Source organism: Temnothorax longispinosus, unplaced genomic scaffold (assembly GCF_030848805.1).
Source record: "Temnothorax longispinosus isolate EJ_2023e unplaced genomic scaffold, Tlon_JGU_v1 HiC_scaffold_24, whole genome shotgun sequence".
NCBI classification, from domain to species: domain Eukaryota; kingdom Metazoa; phylum Arthropoda; class Insecta; order Hymenoptera; family Formicidae; genus Temnothorax; species Temnothorax longispinosus.
This window is the reverse complement of record NW_027270058.1, coordinates 375,955-394,454: the sequence shown is the minus strand read 5'-3', so window position 1 is coordinate 394,454 and position 18,500 is coordinate 375,955. Positions and strand designations below refer to the sequence as shown.

Genomic DNA, 18,500 nt, shown 5'->3' with positions numbered 1-18,500 from the left:
ATGGTTTGATTAAGATGCATTGTTATTGCGATAAATGTTACCACATGCCTCAGTGGTCGAATTGAGACGACGCCTGCACGGATAGCGGGAGGTTCCAGGTTCAAACTCTGGCTGGGGTAATATTTTTCGCAATCGCAATCAACTTATTGGCGGAATATATCATGAATATGTCATTACTTTCTGTTAAATATATATATAATATTAATATTACCTTGTCTATCATCTTCGGCATCGAAACGATCGGCGACGACGGGATCAGCGGCGACAGGTCCGGCGACGACGGGACGGGGCGACGACGAGACGGTCGGCGACGGAACCGGCGGCGACAGGTCTGGCGACGGGACGGTCGGCGACAGGACGGGCGGCGACGACGGAACCGGCGGCGACAGGTCCGGCGGCGACGGGACGGGCGGCGACGACGGAACCGGCGGCGACGCGACGGGGCAGCGATATCGGTGGCTGATCCCGTTAATTCTAGCCCGAAATCGGCGAATTCGTTGTCATCATCTAGATCCATCTAAAATAAAATAAAATAGCAACATTGTAATTATGTGAAATTATGTGAAATATATTTATTGAAAAGACAGTACTTACCATTTGTACTTTCGCGATTTCTCTCAGTATGAAACGGTCCTCTAACCGAGGACAATACGGCTTCTTCTTCTTCTTCTTCTTCTATTAGGTTGGCTCTTTTCAGAAGACAATACGGCCAGTATTTGCCACTGTTTGTTATACAAAGTCTGGAATGAAATCGGCGACGATGGCGGGTAAAGTGTTTAAAAGCGTGGAATACCCTTATAGAGTAGAGAGCCTTTAAGACTATATTCGGAAACTTCACTCTGGCCTAGTTTATACTGATCACTTGATACGCGTATTAAATAGTAAATAAGTTTGATTATTGGTTTGATACGCGTATCAAGAGATCAGTGTAAACTAGGTCATTCAAATACACACCAGCGTCGTTCTGGAGCCTTATTCTCGAATCGTTTTCATGAAACTCGCATGCGAAATTCAATGTTTTTCAAATAGAAAGTCGCACACGAAAATCATTAGGGCAGGCTCGAGAATACGGTCCCTGTCCTTGTTCAATTTTTAGTAACAAGATAAAGCGATGCGGTGTGCACTCGAATATAGTTTTTGAATGCAGCCCTAAAGGCTCTATCTATACACGCCGATAACGTCGCCGCCGATCATGTCACCATCGATCACGTTGCTGTCGATCACGTCGCCTATCACGTCGTCGTTGATTACATTATTCGTGGTTGTCGCGTTCCGCGTACGCGTTACCGGTTCCTACGCTTTGTTGACAAATACATTGTGGGATTAATAGCAGAGAAGAATTATCTCTGTTGTTATTAATAGTATTTCGTCGTTGTTCGTGGCTCATAAGCTATTTCGCAAATAGCTTACAATCTCATCATATATGTGAGTGAAGGTTATATTGTCGATATATTGCGATATCTCTGAGACAATATCTTTTCTGTGAGTGAGTGAATTGTTAACAGATTACATCTAGCGGACGGTGAGTCGCGTCAGCACCGCTCCTGTTATCTTATACCCATAACGAGGCCCATAACAAGGTAACTATTTTTTTAAGGTGCCTTTTCACGTTGACACTCAACGCTCATTTTCAGCAAGAAAAAATCTTCAGAAATAATATATGTATCTATAAGATATTATTACTTAAAAATATTACTCGAAAAAAATTAACTCTAATCCATCCAACGTTTTTTCCGTCACTTCATTCCGCCAATCATGCACTTTCGTGTCTCACGCATTTTTCAGTACTGTTAACAGCTTTGAAAAATTCTCAAAAAATTATTATAGTATTTTTATACCTTCGACTAAAAATCAATGTAAAGAAGATTTGGAAATTATTTATTTAAATATTTTTTTACAACAATTATATGTTGAAAGACGCACGTTACGACTTGTTTTATTTAAAAAATCATAACTCACGAACAAATTTACAAAATTTAATGCTTCAAAGCGCAAATTAAAGCTAAAAGTAGTGCGAATGAGAAAAAAATATGAGATAATTATTGATTAAATAAGAATACTTAATTTTGTCGCCGCAAATTTGGTAATTTTTAAATGGTACAGAAGAACTTTAAGGACTTAAGGAATGCTAGAAAAAAAATTTCTGAATAAGAAAACTAATTTGAAGTGTGACAGATATTTCTTATGTAAAAAAATTAATTTTTTTCGTAGTTTCTCTCCACCTTTTCAATCTGCCTCTGAGCCATAATAGTCCTCTGTGGAATGTCAAATTTTTTTTTGACAGAAATATTTTTTAAATACGCTCAAATTATACACAAAAATACATTTTTACCGAAAAAAAATCTCACTTACCTTTCACACAACACTTTCGTGTCCCACGAGATTTTGATTGTTCGCCGTTTCGAGAGTAAATGAGCTACGGCTCTGAAATTTCTGTCTGATGCTCCCTACTACAACAACTTTTTTTAGGCGTGGAGGAGATAATCCCACGCTCGTTTGTTTTTTGGAACAAACGATCGCTAGAAATCGCGTGGGACACGAAAGGGTATGGTTGGATGGATTAGGGTTAATATTTTACTTATTTCGAAGTCTATGTTTGATTATGCTGGGACGATTAACGATGATTCAGCGACGACGCTGAACATTAAACAAATTCAATTTTATTTCTTGGATGCTAGCGTCAAAGCGATACCACTACATTCACCTTATTGATGACGCTTATTTTCAATGTCTTATGAATTGACACCTTAAGTGTGCAAGTAGAAACCTGCACATTGATTTCTCATAGTTTTTAAGTGGGCAAGTAGACTTGCACATTGCTTCCCCATAATTTTTAAGTATGCAAATCATAAATTTACTGAGTTCTAGAATAAAATACCTTTCCCAGGTAGCACATACACGTTTCAAAAATGTTTTACAAGCATTTTTCCGAAACATTTTATAACCGATTTCTAGAAACATTTTTCATGAGTAAAACTGTCCATTCGAAAAACGTTCGAAGAAACGTTTCTTTTCCGATAATTTAATATGCTTTCGAGAGTTACGTCACAGGTTATGTAACATAATTAATTACTCGACAACCATGCAGACAATTATCTTCAACTTTGGCATGGACGACAGATTTCCATAAATGAATATTTTCCATAAATTTGAACTAATTCTTATCAAATTGATTTGACTAACCAACCTCCTTAATATTTTTATGTCGAAGAAAACTACATCTAAAATAGTTAACAATTTTCTGCAACAGCATTTTGTTATTCGATTATTACAAAATAACTTTAAAAGATATACAATCTTTATCAAGAAGTACATCTGCTACGCGTTTTGTATTTCTATTACGTTTTTATTAATTTAATTAGTACCGTTTAATTATGATAATTAGTTGTTTAAAAAATTAAATGCCGAAATTGTTAAACTGCCAATGAGCCCCGATCTCTCTTATTGATGTGCACCAGTTCAGGAATTTCTTCAAAATAAAACAAACATATAAACGTTCTTTTAATAGCCACGTTCAGCAGAACGTTTATTTTGCAACTGTTGGAAGTTTTCTAAGCTCAAATTTGTCCGATGACAAATAGATTAAGACCGGTAGGATAAAATTAATTTAAGTAAATAAGTGGATATATGTGCATGGATAAAATAATTTATTTTGTGCAATAATTAGTGCAATATAAATTTAAATGTTTAAAAAAAGACTATTAAAGCTATTATAGATAAATATTAAGTCAAACCTTACCGATGACCTTGACCTTGACATATGTTGTCAAGGTCATCCTTCTGAGTAACCTTCAAAAGGTTTTAGCTGGCAGTCATTGTTTATTAAAAAGTTATAAACAAAAAAAGTTTAAAAAATATAGACCTGGGTTTTTTACGAGCAGAATCAATCACTATTTGTACTTGCGTTTGTACTTGCGGGGATAATTTGTACTGCAAAAATATAAAGTTTTATTAGTAGAATCAATTACTATTACTTGTACACTCGGGATAATTTGTGAAAATATAAAGTTTCAGATTTTCTATCCTCACCGTTCGTTCGGAAACTGTCCTCCATTTTCTGTACTTAAAAGTATTTAAAACAAATTTGAAGATTTTAAAAGTACATAATTTTAGAGTTATTTTAGCCGACCCAGCAACTAATTCCTTTAATATATTTTACTTCTGTCATGCTAGATGCTAGTACTCGCATTCTTTATTCATTTTATGCTTAGTATTCGTAGTCGGATCTTATTTTTATGATCGTTTTAAGTACAATTTTAAGATATTTCAAGTCAATCACAAAGCATTTTAAGACATTACTTAAGATAGTCTTGAAATAAGATTTGACTATAAATATTGGGCTATTAAATTAAATTGTATTATGTAAATATATATTTTCTTTTGCAGGTCTTCTGGAAAATATATATAATCCGGCTGCTCTTTGGCGCTGTATAACGGCTGCCACAAGCGCTGGCAAACATTGGCTGCTATTAGCGCTAAATTTTGGCTGTTTATACGGCTATAGTTGTAAAACAGCTGCATTAGCAGTCATAGAAAAACATCTTATTTTCAACAAGTAACATGTCTTTACACACAAAAAAATACATTACTTTAATGCCTACAGACAGAAATATAATTGTCCAGGGTCAACGGCTGACGGACATACATATGGATCATTTCCATAGACTTTTACAAAGTTGTTCAGATTATAGACCTGTCGGAATACAATTGCCTGATATGATTCAACCTGTATCACAAGATAAAAAACACATTCAAATATTGTGTAGCTCGTCACATTGGGTGTGTTGTTATTATGATACAAAAAATATATTTGTATATGATTCCTTACATAATAAAACATTGTGTAAAAATCATGAGCGATTCTTGGAAAAATTATTTCCAGCACATGACTTTAAAAAACATCCCGTCAAATTTCCTACTGTGCAACGTCAACCGAACAGTAGCGATTGTGGTGTTTTTGCTATAGCTTTTGCTACTTCATTGTTATTCAATATTAAACCTGACAAAGTAAAGTATGAACATAAGTTTATGCGTTCACATTTAATACAAATTTTGGAAAATAATGTTATTCAACATTTTCCTCAGGATTTGCAATGTGCTAATCCTCAAAAGGTACTTCCATTAGCAGTGATAAGAGCTAGAGAGGCTAAAGCGACTGCTGAACGTATAAAAAAGACATTTTAAAAGTAATTATGCTATAAAACGTCGTGCAGAGGAACAGAATTTAGAAAATCGCGTTACAAAACAGCAACGATGCAAACAGAATTTACCAAATAATTGTGCTCAAGATTCACAATGTGCTATTTCTCAAAGAGTACTTCCATTAGCGATAATAAAAGCGACAGAAACTGAAGCAATTGCTAAAAGTGCAAAGACACATTCTGAAACTAATTATGCTACAAAATCTCGTGCAGAGCAGCAGGATTTAAACAATCGCGCTATTATAAAGCGATCCAAACAGAATTTAAAAAAGAAAGTAATTTTAAAATGTAAAGAAAAAAATATAATTATTTGAGGCAAATGGATTATGGACGCTCATATGGATCATTTCCATACACTTTTGCAAAGTTGTTCAGATTATGAACCTGTCGGAACATGGCGAATCCAATTGCCTCAATTTATTCAACGTATACCAGAAAATAGAAAACATATACAAATATTGCACAGTTCGTCAGTTCCGTTCAATTGTGGAGATCCAAAACTTAGAGATAGAAACGGACATTGGGTATGTAGTGTCACGACTTTTTACACTCCCGGACCGCTCCGGGACGTGTGCCGGATCAAAAGGACTTAGGAGAGCGGGATGGTTGGCCTCTCCAGTGATTTCCTCGCACCTCCGATACTCCACGAAATGTTCCAAATGTTGGGCGCCAGACGCGTACCTTCGCATCCACGAAATCGCGAAAACCTAAACGAGACGCAAAACGAAGTGTGGAGGTGCGTGGAATCGGCTAGCTTGACCTAATCACGGGCGGGGTTAATGAAGGGCAGCGCGATTTTCGGCGGGGTGATACGATAATTTCATACTCACTCAGATAACAAAGAAAATAACATTTATTGAGTACTGGTTGTCGAGAAAATAAATTCAATAAACAAATCAAGAAATTGAGTCTCTAATAAACACGCTGAAGGCTCTATTCTCACACAATTAATAATCGAGTCGAAAACCGTACGAAAACTCTGTCGCAATAATATCTTAACTTAACGCGAGATATTCGGCTCGGGCGCAACGGAAAGGCGCCGAGTCATTAACCAAGCAAGTCGCGATATCGCCAATAATGTTGGGCGCCAGGTGTGGAGAAGGCCACACCACCTTTAACTCGAAGTACGCGTCTAATAACCACGGAACGCCAGGAAGAACTACGCAAGTAACATCTAAACGCACGAAGCGTGTGAACGCCGGTAATTTCTTAACGCGAATACAAGTCTAACATAATTAATCAATCGGCGGGAACGACATTCGACCGCGATTAACAATGCTATCGACATTCCAACGCAAAATTCGAGATTATCACGAGCCGGGACGCCATAGGACGTAACGCGATTACTACCGGACGCAAGTTTCTCAACGCGAGAGCACAATTATCACCCGTAATAACGAGATCCGAACACAAATCGATACGCTAACACCGACGCTCGAACAAAAGAATTTCCCGACGCGAAGAAACGGTAACGCAATTGACGAAATACCGGCCCGTATGCGGCCGTACACCAAGGTCGCGAGGACAACGCAATATACTCGCGATATCGAACTCATTAACGCCTATCACGATCTCCAGGGATTCGCCATAACGCTTGTACCACGGTTCCGCGGCCACGATACCATCCCGAGGCCCTTCGCTCTCGTTATCGATCGCGAAATTGCACTCAATCTTAACATACGTTATCCCGAGCGAGAGCGTGCACCGGAGGGCGGTGTCGTGGCTTTACATAACGCGATTTACGGGCAACCTCACCGGTGATATGCCTCCTCCTGGGCTCCTCGCCGTCACCTTCCTCCACGATCCTCGATCCGCCAGACAATTATCGAAATACCCGACTCGGGGTGGCTATCGCGTATCTTACAAAACGTATCGTGCCGACGGACGACCAGAGAGTGAAACGCTAAACTCGCTCGATTGCGGAATCGATACGGTACCCCTTCCTGAGGGGCGCGCGAGCCAATCGGGCGCGAGCCTGCAAGCCCGCGGTGTCCCGGCGCAGTGCTGTCGATACGAGATCCTTCGGGGGCGGGTAACGGTCCCTCGGCGGCGTACAACTCCTCAAATCTTGTCCTTAGCGGCGGACGGAACTTTGCTCGTGCCGGTGTGCCTCCGGTTTGACCCTGGGGCGGTGGCCAGCCACCCCGTAGGTCGATGTTTTGTGGAGATCATTTGCTGAAGCCGGGTGTTTACCCAAGCGCTTGGGGCCCCGCTATCGGCGGCCTCGTCCGTCGCTGCCGTACGTGCCGCCCGCCTGCCGCGTTGCTCTCGCCAGCCCGCGATCTCTGCTGCTTCCGCGTTTGCCACCCCTCCTGGGTTATCGATCGTCCTTGATTTCCTTCGCCAAATACTCCCTCGAAGGTTTGCCGTGGTGTGGGTGAGGTGCCGCGCGTATTACATTGCAAAAAGAAACAAAAAAGTAAACAAAATGCGGAAACGCGATTAAATACGACCCCTGGAGATCTCGTCGTTGCCTCCCTGGTCCGTCCCTGGGCGCGAAATTCCGCGTCTTGTGACGGCGGCGGGGCGCCGCGACGGTGCGGCGAGCCGCAACGTCACAAAGTATTAGAAAGGATATGAAAAAAGTCAAAAAAATAGTACATAACTTGAATTGTGAAAAAAATGTGTCACGAAAATAAGAAAAATTAAAAAGGCATGGTCGCGTTAATTAGAAATGTTATCAGCAGTGTTCTTTAAATATCGATATAAACAAAAAACAATTTGAAGACGGGCAACGTACATAAGTAGACGTGATGATAAAGACGTTTTACAATCGTAACGCGAGGTTGGGAAACAATTTATGACCGGAAGACTGACGAAAAAAAGAAAGAAGAAGGAGAGGGAAAAAGAGAGAGAGAGAGAGAGAGAGAGAGAGAGAGAGAGAGAGAGAGAGAGAGAGAGAGAAAAGCTGACACCCCACCGCGCGGTGCTTTAACGAGAAAAAAACCTCCAGTCGTCGAGCAATTTTATTTACAATGGTTAAACGAAATCTTGAAGAATGTAAGCGGTGAACTCGTAAATCGCACCGCGGAATCTATTGTGCTTTGACTTAGAAAAATAAACCCCGTTACATCACCGTCGTATATTTCAACACACAGACACGCGACTGTATAACTTGGATGGAAGGCAAAGTAACGCTGTTTTGCATTCTCCCGCACGCTTCGCGTATTCAGGGTACGATGAAAAAGCATATTTTTCAAATACAATGCGTTAAAAACTACCAATTAGTCAGTCCTTCCCGGCGCGGGTGTTCTTTGAGAAATGTTAATAGCGAATATCAGCAGGAAGTTACGCTTGGAAAACAAGCGAACAAATACAATCCCCGCAAAAGACATCGCGTGAAAGTCTCGGGTGAGACGGTAAGTGAATGTAAATACCAGTACAGCTTAAGCCGAGGATGTCCCAGGAAATGGAAATATTTGCGGATGGTTTGGTGCCACGAAAGTTCGGTATTCATTTAAATGGCGATACCCACAAGTTCTCGATTCTGCTAATCAGCTTACTGATTTTCCTACGCGCTAGTTTCACTCTGATATTAGTTCCAGATATTTATCGTGAAATTGTCTTGTTAATAATAGCCTTAGAATTAATATCAGCTAATATAAGCTATTAGGTAAGGTAAGGTACATGATTAAGAAACGATAATTCATGCCTAACTTTAGATAAGAATTTTTGCACTAGTTTTATATAAAAGAGACGTATTCTTTGTATGAAAGAATAATACTAGCTTGATAATGCGTTAACGATAAGTATGGGGTATAAAGACTTTCAACTCCTTACAAAGAAAATATATTTTTCTCATAATCATATAGCAGATATATATATATATATATATATATAAATTCATTTATAGAGATAACGATGAAGAGTCTAACGAAGATATATACTTAATTATGTTTTATTATTATTTGACTTTGAAAAGACAAAGTTTTCATTGTTTCATCGCAAAAATTTATAACGCTCTTATATTTTTTTCTGACTGCGAAAAAACACAATAGTACTTTGTAAACATATAAGTGGTTTAAATTGCTTTTCGCGTGTCGTATAAGCTTATTGATCCGATTATATGAGGTAAGTCGTAAAATTTATTGGTTATCGCTTCATGAAACCAATAGTTATCGATTTGATGTAAGAGATTCTGCGATCGTTTCTACATTTCTGTGTTAATTTTATATAGAAAGATCGTACAGAGAGAATAACAGAATCGGATGATGGTGGTTAACTATAACAAGAGAAATTCGAACACAAGAACGTAAGCCAGACTCGCGATGTTATTTATCGACGACGGCGATATTCGGTTAATAAAACGGTGCGCGATTACACGGAGGAAAATTTTATCAACGTAAGTTCGGATTTGTTTTATCGGTTGTACTTAAATGCGTGTTTCCGAATTTACCTATTTCTCTCTCTTTCCTCGAATGATGAGTACGTACGTTACCATGAAAGGAAAGTACAATGCTTTCTGAATCCTTCTCGAGCAAGCAGGTGTGTATAGTCGTTACTCTTTAGGATCATTTGTTCAACCGTTACGTTAAGGGTCAGGGCTAGAAATGATAAACGACCCGTTCTCTTTACCCACCTTCTCGCCATCGGGCTTCGTCCCGTGTGTTTCTCCTTCGAAATCACCTCCGAGGGGAATATAACGGGCGCGTTGGAGGAAGAAAAAGGAAAGAAGGGAGAGAAATACGACCGCCCCGGTCCCTTCGTTTACCTTCGTCTTAATGTAGGCGAAATTTAAAGAGGCAGCTTCTCGCTAGCAAGGATTAAAGAGAAAATTCGTGACTTCGATTGTGATGACGATCAAGATGACGATCAAAACGACATTGATGACGGCGCGGGCGCATCGACGGAAAAAACGCGTAAGGAGATACGCGAAGACGCGCCGCCCTCGGGACGATTAAAGGTCGAGTGTCAATACCGCGATTTTTGACGCTCAAGCCGCGCGATTGCAGCCGCGCGTCTTTGATTAATGTCTGCTTTGCATGTAATACAATGGAACTATTGCCAATCCCGCGTTTTTAGTCGTTCGACTCTAGCGATTGTGGCGACGCGATTCAGAATCGCGCGACTCAACTGCTCCTGGAGCAGTCTAGCCGCGCGGCTCAGTTCACTTAATTGTATTTGGAGCAGTTTAGTCGCTAATATTTTGGCAAGTTCTACTTTTTAATTAAATTAACGTTCCACAACATGAATGATTTTATGCTGTGTGAATTGGTGAACAACTATAAATGGTTATATGACCCACAAGATAAAAATTATAAAATTTTTTGAAATTCTTCTGTCTCTCTCGCAATAAGCAAATCATTTGGAGCACTCCTATAGCTTTCACAAAATAATAATAATGTAATTTCTTCCTCTTCTTCTTCTTTAATAGTATGAAGAATTATTAAAGTTTTTCCTCCATGTTTCATAAAAGACTGCACACAGAAAAATAATCATTCTATAATGACTTTATTGTAGATTTGCAGATTAAGTATTTGATAAGGTTATATGTATCCGGAAATCTACCATAAAAAGTCGTTGTAAGTATTACATTCACTCAAAACAAGATTCTGGCTTTTCAAAGACTTGTGTCAAGATATTTGAAAACTATTAATAAGAAAATATTCTTCGTTATAAGAAAACTTACTTAAAAGAAATAAATATTCCTTTTCTTAGCTGTAGAATAATTATTTTTCTCTGTGAAATCGCGCGACTCTCATCGCGCTTTTGACAACAGTATGCGCGACTGCTGTCGCGCGATTAGTGCCGCGCGGCTGCAATCGCGCGGCTTGAGCGTCAAAAATCGCGGTATTGACACTCGACCTTTAAATCACGTCGCCGCGCACCGTGGTAGATAAATTCCCGGCCTGACGTTTAAGCGATCGCGAAAGTTTTTCGTAGCGAGCTGTACGTGCGATATGGCCTGATATAAAAGTTTGCTCTTCAAACGATCCGGTCGGCAAACTTCTTTTCGTGCTCGTACTTCGGGTATACCGGTGCATGATTAAATCGGGTATACCACATCGCGAATGATGTATGCGACGTGCTTGCGTTCTGCGCTGACGTACGTGCGTTCGATTATCGACAAGTACGTACTTATGCAAACTCGAGGAGCGAACTTCTCGACACGTCGGCGCGTATCTCTCCGAATTTATTTCTCCGCGGCGCGCGGCGTGGCGCGACGAAACGAACGGCAGCGCGGCGATAAAGGAAAGCGAAAAAGTTGAGGGGTGTCGTTATAGAATTTAAGTCCGCGCGGATAATTTTGCGGTAATGGAAAACCCTATCTCTGGAAAAAGAAGGTAGAGCTTAACTCAACATCGGTATCAACCAATTCCAGGTGTTCAATTGGCGCTCCGCCAGAATTTAAGCTCGGCTTAAATTTCATGGGTATTTTATTAAGTTATGGGTATTTTATTTTATTTTATGGGTATTTTTTTTATGGGTATTTTATGGGTTTTTTATTTTTATTTTTTCATTGTACATAATATCCTTTTCTAAAAAGGAGATGTGAAGTTTATTGTTGTCGCTTTTCCGCGATGCCGCGTGGTTCTCTTGCTGCGCTTGCTTCATTTGCAGCTGTCATTGTATATTTTGACAGTTGTGCGTATCAAGGAGTTAATAATGTAATAGTAATAGCATAATCTTAAAGCTAAATAGCGCGCGCGAAGCGCGCGTCTATAGTGTCTAGTTAGGTATTAAAAAGTACATGATTTTTCTCTTCTTTCTTTTTTTTTTTTTTTTTTTTTAATAACACGCGTGGCCGTCAAATCAGTATACGTATTGGAGTATCGGTTCTTTCCCTCCTCCATTTACGTGAAGAGTACTTTACAACCATGTTACGATCGTGCTTGTAACGCGAAGTTAGTATCGTAGCACTTTTTGCTCATACACCTACGCCGAGTTTTGCGTAGCGTATACGTCGTACGCCGGTGCCGGTGCGTGCGTCTGCCGAACGTACGTTGTGTAAGCTACTTTGCGTAAGCATCGCGTCGGGGTAAGAACGAAACTGGGGATCTTCTTTACTTGCTTGCGTTCTAGGACACGTTAAGGACGTTCTTTTGTCCTTATACTAGAAAAACACGCGTTTTTTAGGATTTTCTTAAAACTGTAACGCGACCGTACGTTAGGTGTGCTTTCAGCGTGGTCGAACGTTCAGTACCTCTTCCGGTAAAAATTTAAACGTACGTTTTTTTAGTTTTGGCATTTTTTCCTTCGAGAACTCAACGAGAGGAGCACGTTTGGTTCTCTTGGTCAACTTCGTCGCTCTTACCGTTTAGTCTGGAAAACCTCGTCCGTAGTAAAACGTGAAATTTTGAGGCTCAGTATCTTGCGTTTTTTATATCGGAAAAGGTATTGAACGTTCGGCCACGCCGAAAGCACACCTAACGTAACGTCGCGTTACAGTTTCAAGAAAATCCTAAGAAACGCGCGTTTCTCTAGTAGAAGAACGAGAGAACGTCCTTAAGGATCGACAAGGATTGATGCAAGCATGCTCGATGTAAGCCGCGGGCCGCAAGGCTGCGCGCTACGTGCCTGCCATCAGTTTCGTGGCGCGTACGCGCACCGGAGTTGTCGCGCCGCGCGCTCTGCGGCCGGCCGCGCGTAAGACGGTAAGGGGTGGGGTAGGGTGGGGAACAGTTCTGTGCAGGATACCGGGCGTGCGGGCCGTAACGTCGCACGGCAGCGTGACGTTTTCTGACCTTCGAGTAGTTTCGCGTGTACGAATAGTCGTCGGTTGTCGGTCGCGAGCGAACGTGCGGTGTGTAAAACGTGGTGTGCGGTGGTAACGCGTCGTTTTTCGTAAATAAAGGTACGGGGGGAACACGGTGTTCGCGAGTACCGTCGATGATCTCGCACGCAGACGAGCCGACGCCGCGACGTGGCAACTTCGTGCGAAAATCGGCGGCGTACGCGTTGTCCAGCTGGGTGTACGCGACGTTTGTGAAGTCTGCGTTTTCTCGTCGCCGTGTTTCGCGCCGGACAGTGAACGCCCTGGACGCACGACTCGCGCGCGAGGCCAGTGTTCGCGCGAAGGGCAAAGAGGGGTGGGGATGAGTTCTCCGCAGGATACTCGGCGCGACGGCCGTAACGTCGCGCGGTGGCGTGGATTTTTCCATTTTGCGCGAAAACAGTGAGTTACGCGTCGTTCGGTCGGGTATTCGCGACGTTTGCGAAGCTTGCGTTTTTTCGTCGTCGTCGTATCGGACGATGGACGCCCCGGACGCACGCGTCGCGCGCGAGGCTGGCCGTTAAGTTCGAGACAGTTTTACATCGAAGTCCCGCGGAGACTACGGACGTGCGTGCCTCGCCTCTCCTGTAAGTACATAACGTTTCTGCGTTGTTCAACGCGAGTACGTGTGCTTGCGACGGCACGCGCTCGGTCGACGTCGTGCCGTCGAGAATCTTGCGTGCGTTTCCGTGCGAGCGCGCGCGACCGCCGCCATGTTACCCGTTGGTGCCCGTTTCCTGGAAGACGCTCGTCGCGGTCGTTTTTTTTGGGTGACGAAAACAAATAGTTCAAATATTTGTTCGAAGCGAGTGTTCGTTCTATATAAACGTACGCGACGTCTTTTGCATAAACGGGACGGTGTACGAACTTCGGCGACGTCACGTCCACGTACGGGAAGGACATGTCGCGTACCTATCATACGTTAACGTCTCTGTTTTGTCGTGATATCTTTTGCCATATATTTTTTCAAATATGATATATATGCGTTCGCGCTTCAAAGAATATATCGTCGTAACCATGTGTTTTACGACAGTGAAAGTATCGTATGAAGGACTTTGTGCTTTTACGACGTGACGTAAGACACTTAAAGGGTACGTGTACTTTGTGAGCCTAAACGAAAGGTCGTACCTCGTGGTTTATGATTCTTGAACGTTAATTTTCGACGATCTTGTATTTTTCCACTCAAAACGTTCACGTTTTTAATCAATGTGTTAACTCGAAGTTGAATATTTTTATATGGAGCCATAATATTTGTTGATGTTTTGTTTTACAGCGTGATCCAAAACCGTGCAACCTGCGCACTTTATAAAAGTCAAAATGCAGCGGTGATTTCCCGAAAGTCTTTTTTGGTGGCTTGCCAAGTAACGTGACGGAGACTGACTTAAGCGTCCCGTTTATTCGCTTTGGTAAAGTCCGGGAAGTAGTCCGACGGTATGATTGGGAAAAGAAGAACGCGAGAGGTGAGTACAAGTACGTCTTTTATCAAGATATTGTCGTTGTGGCCGTTGCGACGTTTTACGGTATTTTTGTAAGATATTTTTCATACCCGTGCAGATGTTTTCGTCGTTCTTTTCTTTTCTTTCTTTAAGAGAGAAAGAGTTATATGTTTTACCAGTTTCAAAGTAACATATTTTCACGAATATATATTCGTAATATACCGAGTGTCTCAGATCACCCGTCGCACCCGATTTATTCGTAAACGCAACATTTTAGAGAAAAATATTTCAGACCAAAGTTGTATGGTTTCAAGGGGTACATAAGATGGTGTCCGTAGTTTTACTTTAAATAGTTGCTTGAAGGTCACGTAAAAGTCACCTTCAATTTTTTAACGAGAACCACCTACTTTTTATTGCATATTCTTGTAGCTTGTCTCGAGGGCTTTCCAAAACACTGTAAGAAAGTATTTTTTCATTAAGAACTTTTGGACGTATAAGGCTTGAAAGTTCTAGTATTTTGACAAACGAATTTTAAATTTTCAAAAGACATAGTTGCTTTTAAGAAAAAGTATGCAGCGGCGTGTTGTAACGTACATATTTTTCTTAAAGGAACTATGCTTTTTTTATACCACGTGCGTCGTCTCATTCGTCTGTGTATAAAAGTATTAAGGTAACATTACCGAAAACTTAATGTTTTACAAGATATTTTGTATTTTATGTCAAAATACAAGAACTTTCAAGCTTTATACGTCCAAAAGTTTTTAATGAAAAAATACTTTCTTATAGTGTTTTAGAAAGCTCTCGAGATAAGCTACAAGAATATGCAATAAAAAGTAGGTGGTTCTCGTTAAAAAATTGAAGGTGACTTTTACGTGACCTTCGAGCAACTATTTAAATTGAAACTACGGACACCATCTTATGTACCCCTTGAAACCATACAACTTTAGTCTAAAACATTTTTCTCTAAAATGTTGCGTTTACGAATAAATCGGGTGCGACGGGTGGTCTGAGACACTCGGTATATCTGCGTGCGAGCCTAGGGGATTAGCTGTTTCAAAAGCATCTTTATACAAGACGAAGGGGAAAGTTATAGATTCCTCGTTTACACGTTTCGATTTCCAAAAGTAGTTTATATGATATTGGTACGTCCCGTGTTACTATTTTCATTCACGGATGTAATATACTTACACATTCTATTAAATGTATCACCTACTTCAAAAAAGACTTTAAATACTTTTTGTAACGATATTACGTGTTCATAAACATTTTCAGTTTTTACGGCATCTTTCGCTCTTGTTTTTATAGTTCCGAAGAATATTGGAGTTGGTGCACGATAATATCCAATATTTGTTAATATTTTCGTACGTTTATATTTACTATCAAGATCTTTGAATACATTTTGAAATATTTCTAAATATTCTACTAAATATTTTGACGTTGGTGCGTCCATAGCAGATATTTGTTTTAACGTATTAAAGTAGCTTGTGTTTAAAAATGAATAAGATATATGCGTACGTCGATCACTTTGTATTCGACTTAATGTAGCATTAGCGTGGAAAGAAGAACGCCGTGCCAGTGCGAACATATGAAGTTCCGTTCGTGCACTTTCACGTTTCGAATGTTCTAATACAACTGTCGCCGTGCACGCTGCGGTGCAACTGTCAGAAATACTGATCTCCGACGTTTGTGTACGTATATTTGGTACCGCGAACTTCTCAATATTTACCGTTAATCGTGGCACGTTCTTAGTATTTGTTGAAACTTCGTCAAATGTTTCGAAACTCTTTGATGTTTACTTAATGTTTTCAAATCTGACGAAGAACGTCTACAACCTTCATATGGACAAGTATAACGTATAGAAGTAAGACTTGTTTGATGTGCAAACGTAAGATGCACGTTAAATTTTTTTTTAGATACTGTTTTAAGACAAATATTGCCGTTAAGCATTTTTACGAATATATATATATATATATATATATATATATATATATTTACTATATGTTGACGTCAGCTTTAAAGTATGTCTTTTAATAAAAACATAAACGTATTTTGAAGTTCGAACTTCGTTTGAAGAAGATCGTACGTCGTCTATATCATGCCAAATGGTATCTAAAGAAATAAAATTTCGACAATATTTTTCACTGGTAATACAATATACCGCGTGTTGTAAAAAATATCATACTCTTTCGCAGTCTACTGGATACTTTGCGTCCAGTGCAAAGAAGGTTTGAAAACATAGATTTACTGCATTCTGCAAACTTGTCACCGTGTACTTTACGTTGTTTACAAGAGCGTAAAAAGATGCGAGATTTATCTTAACGAATCCACTGCAACCACTGTTGGCTGAAGAGTCAAACTCATAGCTTGAAGTTTCTCTTTCCGTTGTGTTAGTATAGATTCTACGTGTGCTATATTCTACAACAAATATAACAAAATATATAACACGGACCGTTGAAACGCGAATATTATAAGGTATTTTTTCAAACATGTTAGACGAACGTATACTTACAAGACGTCGACAGATAAAACTTTCAGCCACTTCTACTTTTGAAGGTTTCCATTTTTTTTTGTTGCCTGTCTTCACATGACATGTCGTACGTATGTAGGGTAAAATAAAAAGACTTGGTACTTCGACTGGTATATCTGAACGTACTTTATAACGTAATATATTAAGACCGTTCTATCAGGCTCTCAATATTAAATATAATATATATGATATAAAGATTTTAAGAGCCGAACGCGGATGTTGCGGCGTGTACGTTTCATCGGAATACACGCTGCAACATCCGCGTTCGGTTCTTAAAGCCTTTCTATCATGTATTATATAACGTAAAATACGTAATATTTGAGTGTGTATGTTTTACATGTACGGTACATACCATGTTTCACGTCATATAATGCTGGGCATGCTTGTTTTTTTTCCGCTCGTTGTCGTACATATGGACAACGTTCGGGCCATTTTTTTTTGAAAAATCAGCGTATCACGTCCGGTTGCACGGCCACAATCACGACGTATCTGTAACACGTACGGCGTGACATATTACATTGGGAAACGTTATGATTATATTTATACTGCATTTTTGTGCTCGCGCACGCACGCACACACACACACACACACACACACACACACACACACACACACACACACACACACACACACACACACACACACACAAATTTTATATGGAAGAACGTACGTACAGTGAAATAGTACGGGAAGTTTTTAAAACGGGATCGTCATTATAATATTCAGTACGCAAAGTCCCTTTCTTTCTTCCGTTAAATGTTTCTTTCCACAATTTTAAAAGATTAGGATCGTCTGGCTGACGTGCTCGCACGGTAAGCAATGTTTCTTCATAATCAGGATCATCAGGATTTTCTGGAGTCTTCTCTTCTTCTATATTTTCGAGTGCTTGTTTCTTTATATACCTTTTTAGGTTTGTGTATTTGTTCCACACGTTTTTGCTAGCCAGACGTTTTTGTTTTGCCGTACTTGGAACATAATATGTTGATGCCACGTCATGTTTAAAAACATGGGCTCGTTCTTCAGCCTATTTCTGAACGTCTGCTGAACTTCGTCTACATTGAAATAGAAATACGTAGATAAAATATACACGTACACGTTTACATATACATTTTTATAAAATGGTATACATACTTCGTAGATTTGCAAAGAAGTTTGTCCATACGTAAATGGGTTCGCTTATTACGGTTTGATCCAGTCAATCGTATTTGCCTTAATATTTTTTTACCACAACTGGATTCGGAAAGCACGTCTTTTAAAATCTAGACAAAAATATTAAATATTAAGAACAAAAAAATATTAAACGTAAAAAATATTAAAATATTAAACGTAAATGTTTAGATTTTAGGATTAATATTTTCCTCATTCTATTTTTACTTGTCTATTTCAAAAACGCGATAAAATTTTAGAATATAAAAAATATAAAGTTTGTATAAAAATACATACTTTTCCACGCGTGCTCACACGACTCTTTAGAAGAAAAACTATCTGTACTGACAGTTTCTTCGATGTCTGTACTTGTGACTTCTAACGTTGAATCTGTTGTATTCAAATCTGTTGAAATATCCTGCAACAATGATATTCATAACGTAACTGATAACTTACGTAGCTTACGTGATAGTTAC

The 18,500-nt window shown here is 39.8% G+C and overlaps 2 long non-coding RNA genes across 2 annotated transcripts in view; one reads left to right on the top strand and one right to left on the bottom strand.

Moving 5' to 3' along the window:
* The first annotated feature begins 12,880 nt into the window (after positions 1–12,880).
* LOC139824008 (uncharacterized) overlaps positions 12,881–18,500 on the top strand; it is a 31,213-nt gene continuing 25,593 nt past the window's right edge. The window contains exons 1-2 of the long non-coding RNA XR_011734971.1: positions 12,881–13,502; positions 14,189–14,375. This is a non-coding gene — a long non-coding RNA (uncharacterized lncRNA). The remainder of the gene's footprint in view (positions 13,503–14,188; positions 14,376–18,500) is intronic.
* Positions 16,352–17,855, bottom strand: LOC139823986 (uncharacterized). Its single transcript, XR_011734960.1, has 5 exons — positions 17,553–17,855; positions 17,231–17,367; positions 16,861–17,003; positions 16,534–16,766; positions 16,352–16,460 (listed from the first exon to the last, which is right to left on the bottom strand). It is a non-coding gene; the product is annotated as an uncharacterized lncRNA (long non-coding RNA).